The sequence below is a fragment of the Castor canadensis genome, chromosome X (assembly GCF_047511655.1).
Source record: "Castor canadensis chromosome X, mCasCan1.hap1v2, whole genome shotgun sequence".
Taxonomy (NCBI): domain Eukaryota; kingdom Metazoa; phylum Chordata; class Mammalia; order Rodentia; family Castoridae; genus Castor; species Castor canadensis.
The window spans coordinates 119740886-119753732 of NC_133405.1; the positions used below are offsets into that span (position 1 = coordinate 119740886).

Consider the following 12847-nt stretch of genomic DNA (forward strand, 5'->3'; position numbering starts at 1 on the left):
GGGTTGTTATCTGATTCAACAAGTTTGGGAAAACTTTCCTGAAAAAAACTAGTATTTGAGTCTAGATAAAAGGATGAATATAGGTTAGATTGGCAAAGATAAGGTGTTTTTGAGAACTGATTCTTTTAAGGAACTACCTGTGCAAAGGCTTGATTAAAGTATAAGCCTGGTTAACTCAGATGACCGGAAAAAGACCACTTTGGCATGAATGTAAAGTCCAAACCTTTCAGTCCCTCTTAATGGTCAATAAATATTTGACTTTTAATTAGCATAGATAATAAGTGCTCATTCAATGTTAATGAATAATTTAATTCCTGTAGAATATTGATAAATCACAAGTACAATAAAGTGATGAATAAATACGTAAGTACATTTTATAAAGATGTTAAGCCTATGCAATCAATATCTCATAATGGCATCTAGAGAATTTGGCTAAATAAAACTAAATATGTGGAATTCTATAACTGTATTAGTTTCAGAATGGAACTCATCACCATTTGAAAAACAACACAAAGCATAGATTCTGTTGATGTTGACATAGTGATGCTTTTTGAAGTACAACATATTAAATGCATGTTAGAGTGGCAAAGTAGAATAAGTGCTTTTAGTTTTTCCTAGACTGTCATTGTTATTATTATTATTATTATTATAGCAGCACTCAGGTTTTAACTCAGGACTTCATGCTTGCTGAAAGCTACTGTTTTAGCCTTAGCCTAATCTCCAGCCCTTTTTGGTGTGGTTCTTTTAGTGGTAAGTCCTTGCTTGTACCCATGCTGTCCTAGAATGTGGTCTTCCTATTTTATGTTTCCTGTTGTTGCTGGGATGACAGGTGTGCACAACCATGTCCAGCTTATTACCATTGAAATAGAGTCTCACAGACTTTTTCCTGGACTGGCTTGTAACTATGATCTTCCTGATCTCAGCCTCCCACATAGTTTGGGATGGCAGGCGTAAGCCACCACATCCAACCAATAGGTTGAGATGGGGTCTCACTAACATTTTGCCAAGGCTGGTCTTGAACCATGATCTTCCTGATCTCAGCCTTATTCTTTTCTTTTTTTTCCTGCGGTGCTGGGGTTTGAACTCAGGGCCTACACCTTGAGCCACTCCACCAGTCCTGTTTCAAATTGGATATTTTTGAGAAATGGTCTCATGACCAATTTGCCCAGGCTGGTTTTGAACTGCAATCCTCCTTATCTCTGCCTCCTGAGTAGCTAGGATGACAGGTGTGAGTCACCAGTGCCTGGCTCACCCTTATTTTTATTATTAAAGTGAATATTAGCTGATTTGTTCTGATTTGTTTTCTACTTGAACATCTTTTAAAAATGCCAGTGTCTACAAGTATAATGTTTTTAATGCATTAATATTCATTTGAAAGAAAAGAAAATGGATGTGTGCAGTATGTAAATCCAAAATTGATGACAAATTTTATTTTTACTAATGTGTAACATTTGGCATTTACATTAGTTTTTTCCTTTTCTATTTTCAGCAGTACATGGTTTATGGTGTCAATTACAATCATGTATGTTTTAAGATGCCAGCTGAGCCTTGGAATGAGTATGATATTTAACTTTTCTTTTTGTCAGAATAAATAAATAATCCTTGAAGTAAATTATTTTTCATTGCTCAGTTGCAGTCATAATTTTCCAGAATTCATGACATTCTTATCAAGGATGTTAATTTCAGGTTCTGGGGCTTGTGGAGTGGCTCAAGTGGTAGAGCTCCTGCCTAGCAAGTGTGAAGCCTTGAGTTCAAGCCCCAGTGCTGCCAAAAAAACCCCAAAAAAACAAAAAAAACCATGGCATCTTAATTTCAGGTTCCATTGCATATGAATTTCAGGTTAATTGAGGCATATGTACATTCATTGTCATTTTAATTAGTTTTTCAAAAAGAACATTGGAATTTTAAGTGAAAAGATATATTCCCTATTATACTTTGGATTTAATCTATATCTTTCTTTAAGCATAAGGTTTGTCTTAGCAGCTAGATAGCTAACTCATTTGACATTTTTATATTAATTTAAATAAAAAGAAATCTCTGAGATACTTATGCAATGAAGTATATGATATATGGATAATATATGTAGAGAGAAGTATCCAATGCATCTGTAATATTTGAAATTTTCAAAAATGGTTTTAGCCAACCTTTCATTTTCATGTTTCCACTGTATGAAAGCATTTGAAAGTTTTCACCAAAGATAAATAATAAATATTTGAGGAGATGAATGTGTTTAACCTGATTTAAATACTGCACAATGTCTAAATGTATCAAAACAACATGTTTGGTATATTTGTGATACCTCCAATATTGCTCTTTTTGCTCAGTATTGCCTTGGCTATTCGTGGCTTTTTTTGTGCTTCAAATGGTAACTTTGGAGTTGATTTTTTCAGTCTCTGTGATGAATGTCATTACAGTTTTGATGTCGATTGCATTGAACATGTAGATTGTTTTTTGCAATGTAGCCATTTTCACAATATTGGTTCTGCCAATCCATGAGTGTGGGAGATCTTTCCATCTTCTGTAGCGTTCTTTGATTTCTTTCTTTAATGGTTTATAGTTTTTCTTGTAGAGGTCTTTTACATCCTTTGTTAAGTTTATTCCTAGGTATTTTATTTTTTTGAGGCTATCGTAAGTGGAATTATTTTCCTATATTCTTTCTTAGTCTGTTCATTGTTGGTGTATAGGTAGGCTACTGAGTTTTGTAAATTGATTTTGTATTCTGTTACTTTACTGAAGGTGTTCATGATGTCTAAGAGTTTTTTTGAATGGGGTTTTTCAAGTCTTTTAGGTATAAGACCATGTCATCTGTAAATAGGGATAGTTTGACATCTTCCTTTCTTATTTGTATTCTTTTTATTTCTTCTTCCTGTGTTATTGCTCTGGCTAGGAATTCTAAGACTATGTTGAATAACAGTGGAGCGAGTGGACACCCTTGTCTCGTTCCTGACTTTAGAAGAAATGGTTTCAGTTTTTTCCCTATTTAGCATGATGTTACCTATAAATTTGTCATGTATAGCTTTTATTCTATGAGGTACATTCCTTCTATTCCTAGGTACATCAGAGCTTTTATCATGAAAAGATGTTGAATTTTGTTGAAGGCTTTTTCTGCATTTTTTGATATGATCATATGGTTTTTGTCTTTGCTTCTGTTAATATGCTGTATTACATTTAATGATTTGTGTATGTTAAACTATCCCTGCATCCCTGGGATGAGCCTGACTTGATCATGATGTGTGATCTTTTTGATATACGGTTGAATTCAGTTTGTAATATATTATTGAGGATGTTTTTGCATTTAAGTCCATTAAAAAGATTGACTATAATTATCTTTTTTTGTTGTGTCCTTGTCTGGTTTTGGGATGAGTGTAATACCCAACTTCAAACTATACTACTGGGCCATACCAATAAAAGTAACATGGTACTTGCACAAAAACAGATGTGAAGACCAGTGGAACAGAAGACCCAGATGTGAGTCTACACAGCTACACCCACCTGATTTTTGACAAAGGCACAAAAAGCATATGATGGAGAAAAGACAGCCTCTTCAACAAATGTTGCTGGGAAAACTGGATATCTGTATGAAAACTGAAACTAGATCCATGTCTTTCACCCTGTACAAGTATAAGCTCAAAGTGGATTAACGACTTCAACTAGTGCAGAAATGAACAGGGAATACACTGGAATTAATATATACAAGCAATGACTTCCTAAATAGAAATCAAATGACTCATCAAGTAAGAAAATAATTAACAAATAGGACTACATGAAAATAAAAGGCTTCTGCACAACAAAAGAAATGGTGAGACCAAATTGAAGAGGAAACCTACAGAAAATCTTTGCCAGCTATACATCTGACAAGGGATTAAAAACCAGAATATACAGGGAGCTAAAAAACTAAATCCCCCAAAAATCAAGAACCCAATGAAGAAATGGACAAATGATCTGAACAGGGCCTTTTCAAAGGAAGAAGTCCAAATGGCTAGGAAACACATGAAGAAATGCTCAACATTCCTGGCCATAAAAGAAATACAAATCAAAACCAACTTAAGATTCCACCTCACTCCTGTTAGAATGACTATCATCAAGAACACAAACAACTACAAATGTTTGCAAGGATATGGGGAAATGGAACCCTCATATACTGCTGGTGGGAGTGTAAATTAGTACAACCAGTATAGAAAACAGTATGGAGGCTCCTCAAAAAATCTAAAAATAGAATTTCCATATGATCCACCAATCCTACTTCTAGGGATAAACTCGAAGGAATATAAACCAGCTTACAATAAAGGTACCTGCACACCCATGTTTACTGCAGCATTATTCACAATCACTAAGCTATGGAAATAGCCAAGCCAGGCATTGGTGGCTCACGCCTGTAATCCTAGCTACTCAGGAGGCAGAGATCAGGAGGATCATGGTTCGAAACCAGCCCAGCCAAATAGTTTGCAAGACCCTATCTCAAAAAAAAAAAACTTTCACAAAAACGGGCTGGTAGAGTGGCTCAAGGTGTAGGCCCTGAGTTCAAGCCCCAGTTCTGCAAAAAAAAAGAAAGGAAAGAAAGAAAAAATAAAGTGGCCAAGATGCCCCACTACTGATGGATTAAGAAAATGTGGTATTTATATACAATAGAATTTTATTCAGCTGTAAAATTTTGTCATTTTCAAGTAAATGAATAGAACTATAGAACATCATCTTAAGCGAAGTTAGTTAGGTTCAGAAAGCCTAAGGTCACATGTTTTCTCTCATATGTGGAATATAGACCTAATACAAATACAAGCAATACTATAAAAAAAAAGTCATGGTAAGGGGAGGCCACCTATGAGAGAGGGATGGCAAAAGAAAGAATTTAAGAAGGTGAATATGGTTGATATACTTCTTATACAAGAATGAATATAAAATTTTTAAACCTGTTAAAATCATCATAAGAAGGGTACTAAGGTAGAAAGAAGAAAAACAAAGGAGACAAATCTATTTGGGTTATAATACATACATACATATATATATATATATATATATATGCCTTGATAGGATATTCAAAAATCATTGTATTTTAAATTAAAGATTTGTCAGGGAGATGCAAAAATAGAACTCAGACTGTAGATTTGTTGATTGGGCTTAATAAGATGAGTAAAGATTGACAATTTTCTTGCTAGGGGCATCATTACTTAGAAACAAACATTTGACAATCCCAATTATATACATATATTATATAATTATATACTATTTTATAATATATAATAATAAATAATATATTATAATATATAATATTATGTAGTATAGTATATAATATTATATATATAATCCTAATTTAATTCATAGAATCTTTGAAAGTGCTTGAGCTTTTTCATGATGCTTTCTGTGAGGACACAAAGAAATTTGATTTAATACTTAATAATTTGAAAGCAATTGGGAATGGTGAGACCTCCCACACTGTCACAGCCTCTATTGAGTTGCTTAATTTGATCACTTGCTTGTATTTCATCTTTTTAGTTTCAAAATATGAAAGGCTCTGGTGGTCACCTCATGTTTTGTACCAAAATGTTTCTATGTAAAGAATTATTCTAATTTGTTAGCCAAAAGAATTCTAAAACCACATACGAAAATGATGAGAGTTTTGTCATTCCTAAAGCTCAACATAGTGTTATTTTTCTTAGTTTTATTTGTACAAAGAGAGAAAAAATGCTATTTTTCCTCCTGAACATTGCTTTGGGCAGTCACATCACTTCATTCTGCATAATGAAAATGATTTTTCTGAACAGCAAAGGTATACTCTTGGCTGAGTGAGAACAGAGAACTGAGTTGATCATTTAATGAGGAAAAGAAATACATCAGAGTTAAGACTTACAGACAAAGCTTCTATACATCATTGGCCCAACTCAGAACTTCCAAGTAAGAGATGTTCTTTTAATTTGAGAATATACAATGTGAGTCAATGCCCTGTATAGCTATCCTTATCTCAACCAGCAAAAACCCTTGTTCCTTCCTATTATTGCTTATACTCTCTCTACAACAAAATTAGAAATAAGGGCAAAATAGCTTCTGCTGGGTATTGGGGGGGAGAGGGAGGGGGCGGAGTGGGTGGTAAGGGAGGGGGTGGGGGCAGGGGGGAGAAATGAACCAAGCCTTGTATGCACATATGAATAATAAAAGAAAAATGGAAAAAAAATTTGAGGATATAGCTCAGTGGTAGAGCGCTTGGCCTAGCGTTCTTGAGGCCCTAGATTTGATTCTCAGCACCATAAACAAAAAAGTTCTCTAGTACATCTGTCTTTGGAATCACAAAATTTCTTAATTTTTCCTCTTCCCGATAAAGTAATACACAATAGTAATAAAATAGTAATGTAATATTTTCTCTTTTGTTAACAGTACTGGGGTTTGAACTTAGGGCCTCATGATTGCTAGGCAGGCATTCTAACACTTGAGCTGCTCTGCTGGCCCTTTTTGGGGCTGGGTATTTTTCAAGATAGGATTTTAGGAACTATTTGCCCAAGCTGGCTTTAAACCATGGTCCTCCTGATCTCTGCCTCCTGAGTAGCTAGGATGACTGGCGCCCTGCTAAGGTAATATCTGCCTCAGTGTTTATTTGTTGAAGGATTGGATGGAATTACCATGATTTCTTACTTAAAAGTATATTTAAATTGGGACTGGCTGTGTAATTTGCCAGTAAAAAATGAAAACGCAGGGCCCCTCATTCAACAGTCATTAGGATTTCAATTAAGAGCTTCAAAGGAAGCATGAAGCCTTATAAATATGGGCCTCTGTTCAACAAAACAGCTAATGTGCCCATGAAGTTGGCCCTGATCTATCTATTGGCTGTGTGGAAGCTTCTTTTAGAATTTTTTTTTCCTTCATATAATTTTAAAAAATAATTTTCTTTCAGAAAATTAATAAAGATGTATGATTTTTAACATATGTATATGTAAAAGAATATATATATCAGTAATATATGTACACTTTTATTATGCATTTGTATCATGTAGATAATATTGCAACATGAAGAGTAAAATTTACATTATGATATTACTGTCATGTAATATTTTGGTCTATGTAAACATATTTCTGTTATATGATCAAAGCATTTGATAAAAGTTCTGTAGTATGCTGTGCTCCATCTTTCCTCTCAGGATTTTGATCCGTTTCTATGTTGAAGGGAATTGAGGACTAGCAGTCTATACTTCTTTTAGGTTCAGCTTGAGATTTTCAGTGTATTGTTTTTTCTTAATTCTCCAAGCTTTCCTCCCATTTAAGAGGCTCCTCACAGTCATTTGAAATCTCTCAGGAAAACATCATAGCTTTCTTCTATTTATTCAGTTCCACTTCTGATTAGAAAGTTTCCAGACAGAAGGAAATATGACACCGTTCTAGAAATCTATTCTCCATCACTCACATAACAACACTACCACTGGCAGTGTATATAAGCATTTGGTATATACTAGTCTCTTTACACATATTTTCTTATGGCTTCCCAAGGTTTTATTACCCAAATTTCATAGATTTGGAGACCTATGCTCAGGTACAGTTTTATTATACTGCACTACTTAGAAGAGTTTAGGTTTATGATAAAATTATGGATCTGCTCAACTATAAATTCCCACATTACCTTAGTTTATACCACCTTAAGGGGGTGGTTTATATAAGGAAATGATTTGTTGAGGTAGACTTAGAGTGTGTCAGTGGCAGGGTAAATCCAGATTTGGTGGCCCTGATACTTATTAATTTTGGAGTCCTCTCAAAGAAAATAAAAATAATATAAACTTCTTAAGTATAAAGTAGGCACCTCTGAAACTGAAACTTCATTCTCTTCATGGTAAATCAACCCCACTTGAGGTACAGTAACTTTCATGGGCCTTATATTCCAAAAGGAGCCATAGAAATTAAGCAAAAACCAAAGTAGGAAATATATTAAAAATTATAAGTGATAGGAGGGAAAATAAATAACATCAAAATAATGTAACTGGGAGTGTGGTGGAAACACTAAATCAGAGAGGACTTACAGAAGTATCTGTTGTTTAAATCATGACCTGCGGGCAAGAAAGAGCCATAAAACATTCCAGGGAGAGGAAAATGTATTTGCAAGCATCCTAAGGCTGGGCATGGGGTATTCGAGAAATGGAACAACTAGTGTGCTTTCCACTGTGTTTAAAAAAATTAATAAAATCAGTTATAGAAGCTTTCTAGGTGAGGAATATAGGTACTTGTCTTTTTCTTCATTTCTTAAGTTTATGAAAATTGTTCTGGGCTGCATGCTAGCACAGCCTGATTTGCTTATGAGCAACATCTTAATATATATGCTTAAGGTCTCAGAAATATAATTGGCACAGAGGCCTACAAAGCATTGCCCACAATTTATCTTGCCATTAATAATGGTTATTTTTTTGAGAGGGTTCTGCCTACTCCAAGAACTACATTCAAATAATGGCTACATAGGTATTCCTGGACATTCTCTAACTACAGTCATATCAAAGGATTCAAAAAGATTTGACTCTTTGCTCACTGAGAAGTATGTATTTTTAATTTTCCCTTTGATTCTTTTAGACCTATGAGTGATTCATAAGCCAAGAAGTAAATCAATCACTCTTCAAGGAAGACTGAGTTTATGGGAAAATCTGGGCTTAGAAAAATAATTTGTTCATTCGGGTGAGAGTGTTCTTTTCTGCCAACACCAAATTTTTAAGAAAGATTCTCTGTTAAAATGAGGCCTAACAGAAAACACTTCATAACTCACTTCCTATGTACAATAAATCTATTGTAATCCTCTTTATGATGAAACCTGGGCATTTCAGAAGGTCCCTGGCTCCTCGGAAGAGCACTACAGTACCAGCAAAGTGTTATATATCTACTCTGAGCTTCACAGTAGAGAACACAGGGAAAATGGGAATTCAGAAATGAAGTTTTACCTCAAAAACTCTGTACTGTATTAAATTGCTTATCAAGAACTTGGGGACAATATTGCTTTGGTGCTACACTGAAAAGAATTTTGAAAGTGCTAGTGCTAATGAGAGGACTCAGAAAATTTGCCCCAGAAAAAAAAAAAAAACTTTTCAAGGTAAGGTTTATCTAATAGCACTACTGTGCTCTTTACCAAGTTGAATGCTGTATTCTTTGGTCAGTTTCTGTTAGTGCAGCAACGTGAAGCTTGTCAAAACAACAGACATTTATTTGGGCACACTTGAATATATATGGTTGTGCTAACTACATTCTAATGAGGTGAAATTATGTTTTACTGATGGGATCACTAAGGAGGATATCAGGTGAACAGATAGACATGCATTGTTTTGGTTTCTTGAAGTTTTTAACACTACTGTAAGAACTTTTGTGTCTATATCTCTATGTATGTATGTACATATACAAATATATTATTAAATGAATTTCATATTTTTGACAAATTCTGTCCAAAAAGTTGCCAGTAGATTACAAAACACCTGTTTCCCAATATTCAGGTCAACACTGGCTGTTTATCTGTGGCAATTTGATCAGTTAAAAATTACACTTTATGTCTGTTTTCATTTGCATTTCTTTGTCCACGGGTAAGGCTTTATTTTTATATTTACTCACCATTAGTATTTTTCCATTAAGCTATAAACTTCTTAAAAGCTTCCAATAAATTGTAAGCTTCAGATAGTCTGCTTTATTCCCAATATTTAGTACTATACCAGGCACAAACAGCACTTAATAAATATTTATATTTGTGTTGGAAAATGCTGATGAATGCTTTTGGTTGATTTTTTTTCTACTGGAAATTTTAAATTATAAAATTGTAAATTCTCAGGAGATTTTGGTCTATGGAATGTATTAACATTATATAAACATAATGTATAGGGTGTCCTCACATACTAAATATATTTACCCTTTAGTATATATGAATATATATGAATATTATATATACCAAAATATAAGTATATATATACTATAACAAAATATACAATTTTTTTCATTTTTCACTTATCTATAAACTTACTAAATATCAGGTTTTTTCCAAAAATATATTGTTACTATTTTTGATAAACTTTCTGAAAATATATCAGTCTTTTATTTCAGTATGATGCTTCAAAATTTTTTTCTAACCCTAGATGATATGAATATGTATTCACGTTTCATCCCAGTAATTGCATGATTTAACTTTTTATATTGTTTAAAATACATCTGGTACTTGTTCTCAGTTGTGAGGAAGATTTTGAGTGATTCAAGAAAATCTCATCTTTTATCATTTTGCTTTCCACAGCAAGAGAAAACACACCCGTTGGACATGATTAGCCTGTAGACCATTATTACCAAGGAAGCTAGCTTGTCCTTTTCACTAAAGGTAAGACAAATATCCATTGCCAATTCACTATGTGACCTGGTATAAAAATGTTCACCAGAAACCTGGTGGTCTTTTTCTAGTCTGACTTATTTCATCCAATTCATCATTGGTAATTAATGTCATATCACTGTATATTTGTTCTCCTCCAGTGGGATAATGATCTCAATAGCTGCCAAAATCTTCTAGTGAACAAGTTGCATCATCCCTTGAATGCACTGTAGAAAAAGTGTAGTTCACATATAAAATAGAAAAGTGAGCTATGTTAAGGACTTTCATAGAGAGGAATGGGGCTTTTTAGCTACTTTTTGTTTGGCCTCTTTCACTGAAGATGAGGAGAATGAAGCCCAGGGGTAGCAATAGCAGGTATTATAAGAGAATATCCAAAGAAAGCCAAAGCAACTAACAAGATATGCAGTAATATCTTCTTGACATTAGTCACACATGTTTTACTGTATCCTTGCTGTTGAAAAAAATCTGATTCTATTTATGTGTCATTCTAGAAATTAGAAAGATTTTGAATCCTGCAATGTTCTAGTTTCATTTATAAGTTATAAAAGGTTGTGATGGAGTAATTAAGTTTTTCTTTGTATAAAATCATGTCTGTATTAGAAAATATGCATAATTTAAATTGTTCCTTTCCAATATGGGTGCCCTTTACTTTTTGTGTTGCCCAATTACTCCTGCTAAAACTTGGAGTACTATATTACCTAAGAATGGTAAAAGTGGGCATGCCCATCTTGTTCCTAATCTTGTAGTTAATGCTTTCAGCTTGTTCTTGTTGAGTATTATATTGGCTGTGGTTTTTATATATCACCTTTAGTATTTTGAGGTGTATTCTTTGTGTACCTAAATTGTTGACAGTTTTCATTATTGAATTTTTTTGTAGCCATTGAAATGATCATGTCGTTTTTGTTTTTCATTCTGTTGTTATATTGTATCATGTTTATTAATTTGCATATGTTGAACCACCCTTGTATCCCTGGGACAAATCCTGCATGGTCATGGCCCATGATATTTCTGATATTCTGGAATTCAATTTGCTAGTATATTATTCATAATCTTTTTTATCTTTTTAAATCTTTCTTGTTGTTGTACTGGGGGTATATTGTGACATTTACCAAAATTCTTACATTATTTCATAGTTGAATTCACTGCCTCCATCATTCTCCATTATCCCTCCTTCCGACATTCTGGAACAGTTTCAGCAGGTCTCAGTTTTTCATTTTGATACATAAGTACATCATATTTCCACCATAGTCACCCTCTTACACCCTTTCCTTTTATCTTCCCCCCTCCCACTGGTGCCAACCCTTAGATAGGACCTGTCTTACCTTCCTGTTCTCCATTTTTGAAAAAGGACTTTCTTAAACTTTTGTGTCACACGTTTTTTTAAATTATTTTTATTATTGTTGTACTGGGGGTACATTGTTACATTTATAGATGTTCTTATAGTATAAATGTTCTTGTATTATATCACAGTTGTATTCACCCTGTCCATCATTTTCCTTTATCTCCCCTACTCCCATTTCTGGAATAGTTTCAACAGGTCTCATTTTTCCATTTACATACATATGTACATAGCATTTCCACTATATTCACCCTCCTACACCCTTTCCTTGTATCCTTCCCTCTCCAACTGGTACCAACCCCCAGGCAGGACCTGTGCTGCCCTCCTGTTCTCTGTTTTAGAAAAAAAAGCAGACAATTTTGTTTGTTCAAGATAGCTATACAGGTTGTTTCATTGTGACATTTCTATGTCCTGTCTATCTTAGTCCCATTCTTATGGTGATTTCAACAGATTTAAAAATTCTATATTCATATTGTATGAGAAGTACATCAACTATATTCACCTTCTTAACTTCCTTCTTTTACCTTCCCTCTCCCATTAGTGGCCTCCCTTAGCATGACTTGTTTTTCATTATATTGCTTGTATTTGTATTGGCCTATATTCCACATATGAGAGAAAGCATGCAGTCTGACTTTCTGAAACTAACTAATTTCACTTAAGATGATGTTCTCCAGTTCCATTCATTTACCTGCAAAAGACAAAATTTCATTCTTCTTTATGACTGAATAAAATACTATTGTATATGAATACCACATTTTCTTAATCCATTCATCAGTATTGGGGCATCTTGACTGTTTCCATAGCTTAGCTATTGTGAATAATGCTGCAATAAACATGGGTGTGCAGGTATCTTTATTCCGAATTTTCGCATGTTTATCAAGGATATGAGTCTAGAGTTTTCCTCCTTTGTTGTATCAGAGTAAGACTGCCCTCATAAAAAGAGTTTGGCAAGGTTCCTTCTATTTCAGTCTTTTTTTGGAAAGTTTAAGAACAATTGGAATTAGTTCTTCATAGAGGGAGATTTTCATTACTGCTTCAATCTCAATCATTATTGGTCTGTTTAGATTTTCTACTTCTTGATTCAAATTTTGTAGGTTGTTCATGCACAGGAATTTATTCATTTCTTTCAGTTTTCTGGGTTTTTAACATAGAATTGTACAGAGTAGTTTCTTAGGAGCCACTGTATTTCTGAGGTA

General features: G+C 33.9%; 1 long non-coding RNA gene across 3 annotated transcripts in view; it reads left to right on the forward strand.

Annotated features, from left to right (window-relative positions):
- The window catches only part of LOC141419584 (uncharacterized), a 192072-nt gene that overhangs the window by 106944 nt on the left and 72281 nt on the right, over positions 1-12847 (forward strand). For all 3 annotated transcript variants that reach the window (XR_012444228.1, XR_012444227.1, XR_012444229.1), the window contains exon 3: positions 10223-10303. This is a non-coding gene — a long non-coding RNA (uncharacterized lncRNA). The remainder of the gene's footprint in view (positions 1-10222; positions 10304-12847) is intronic.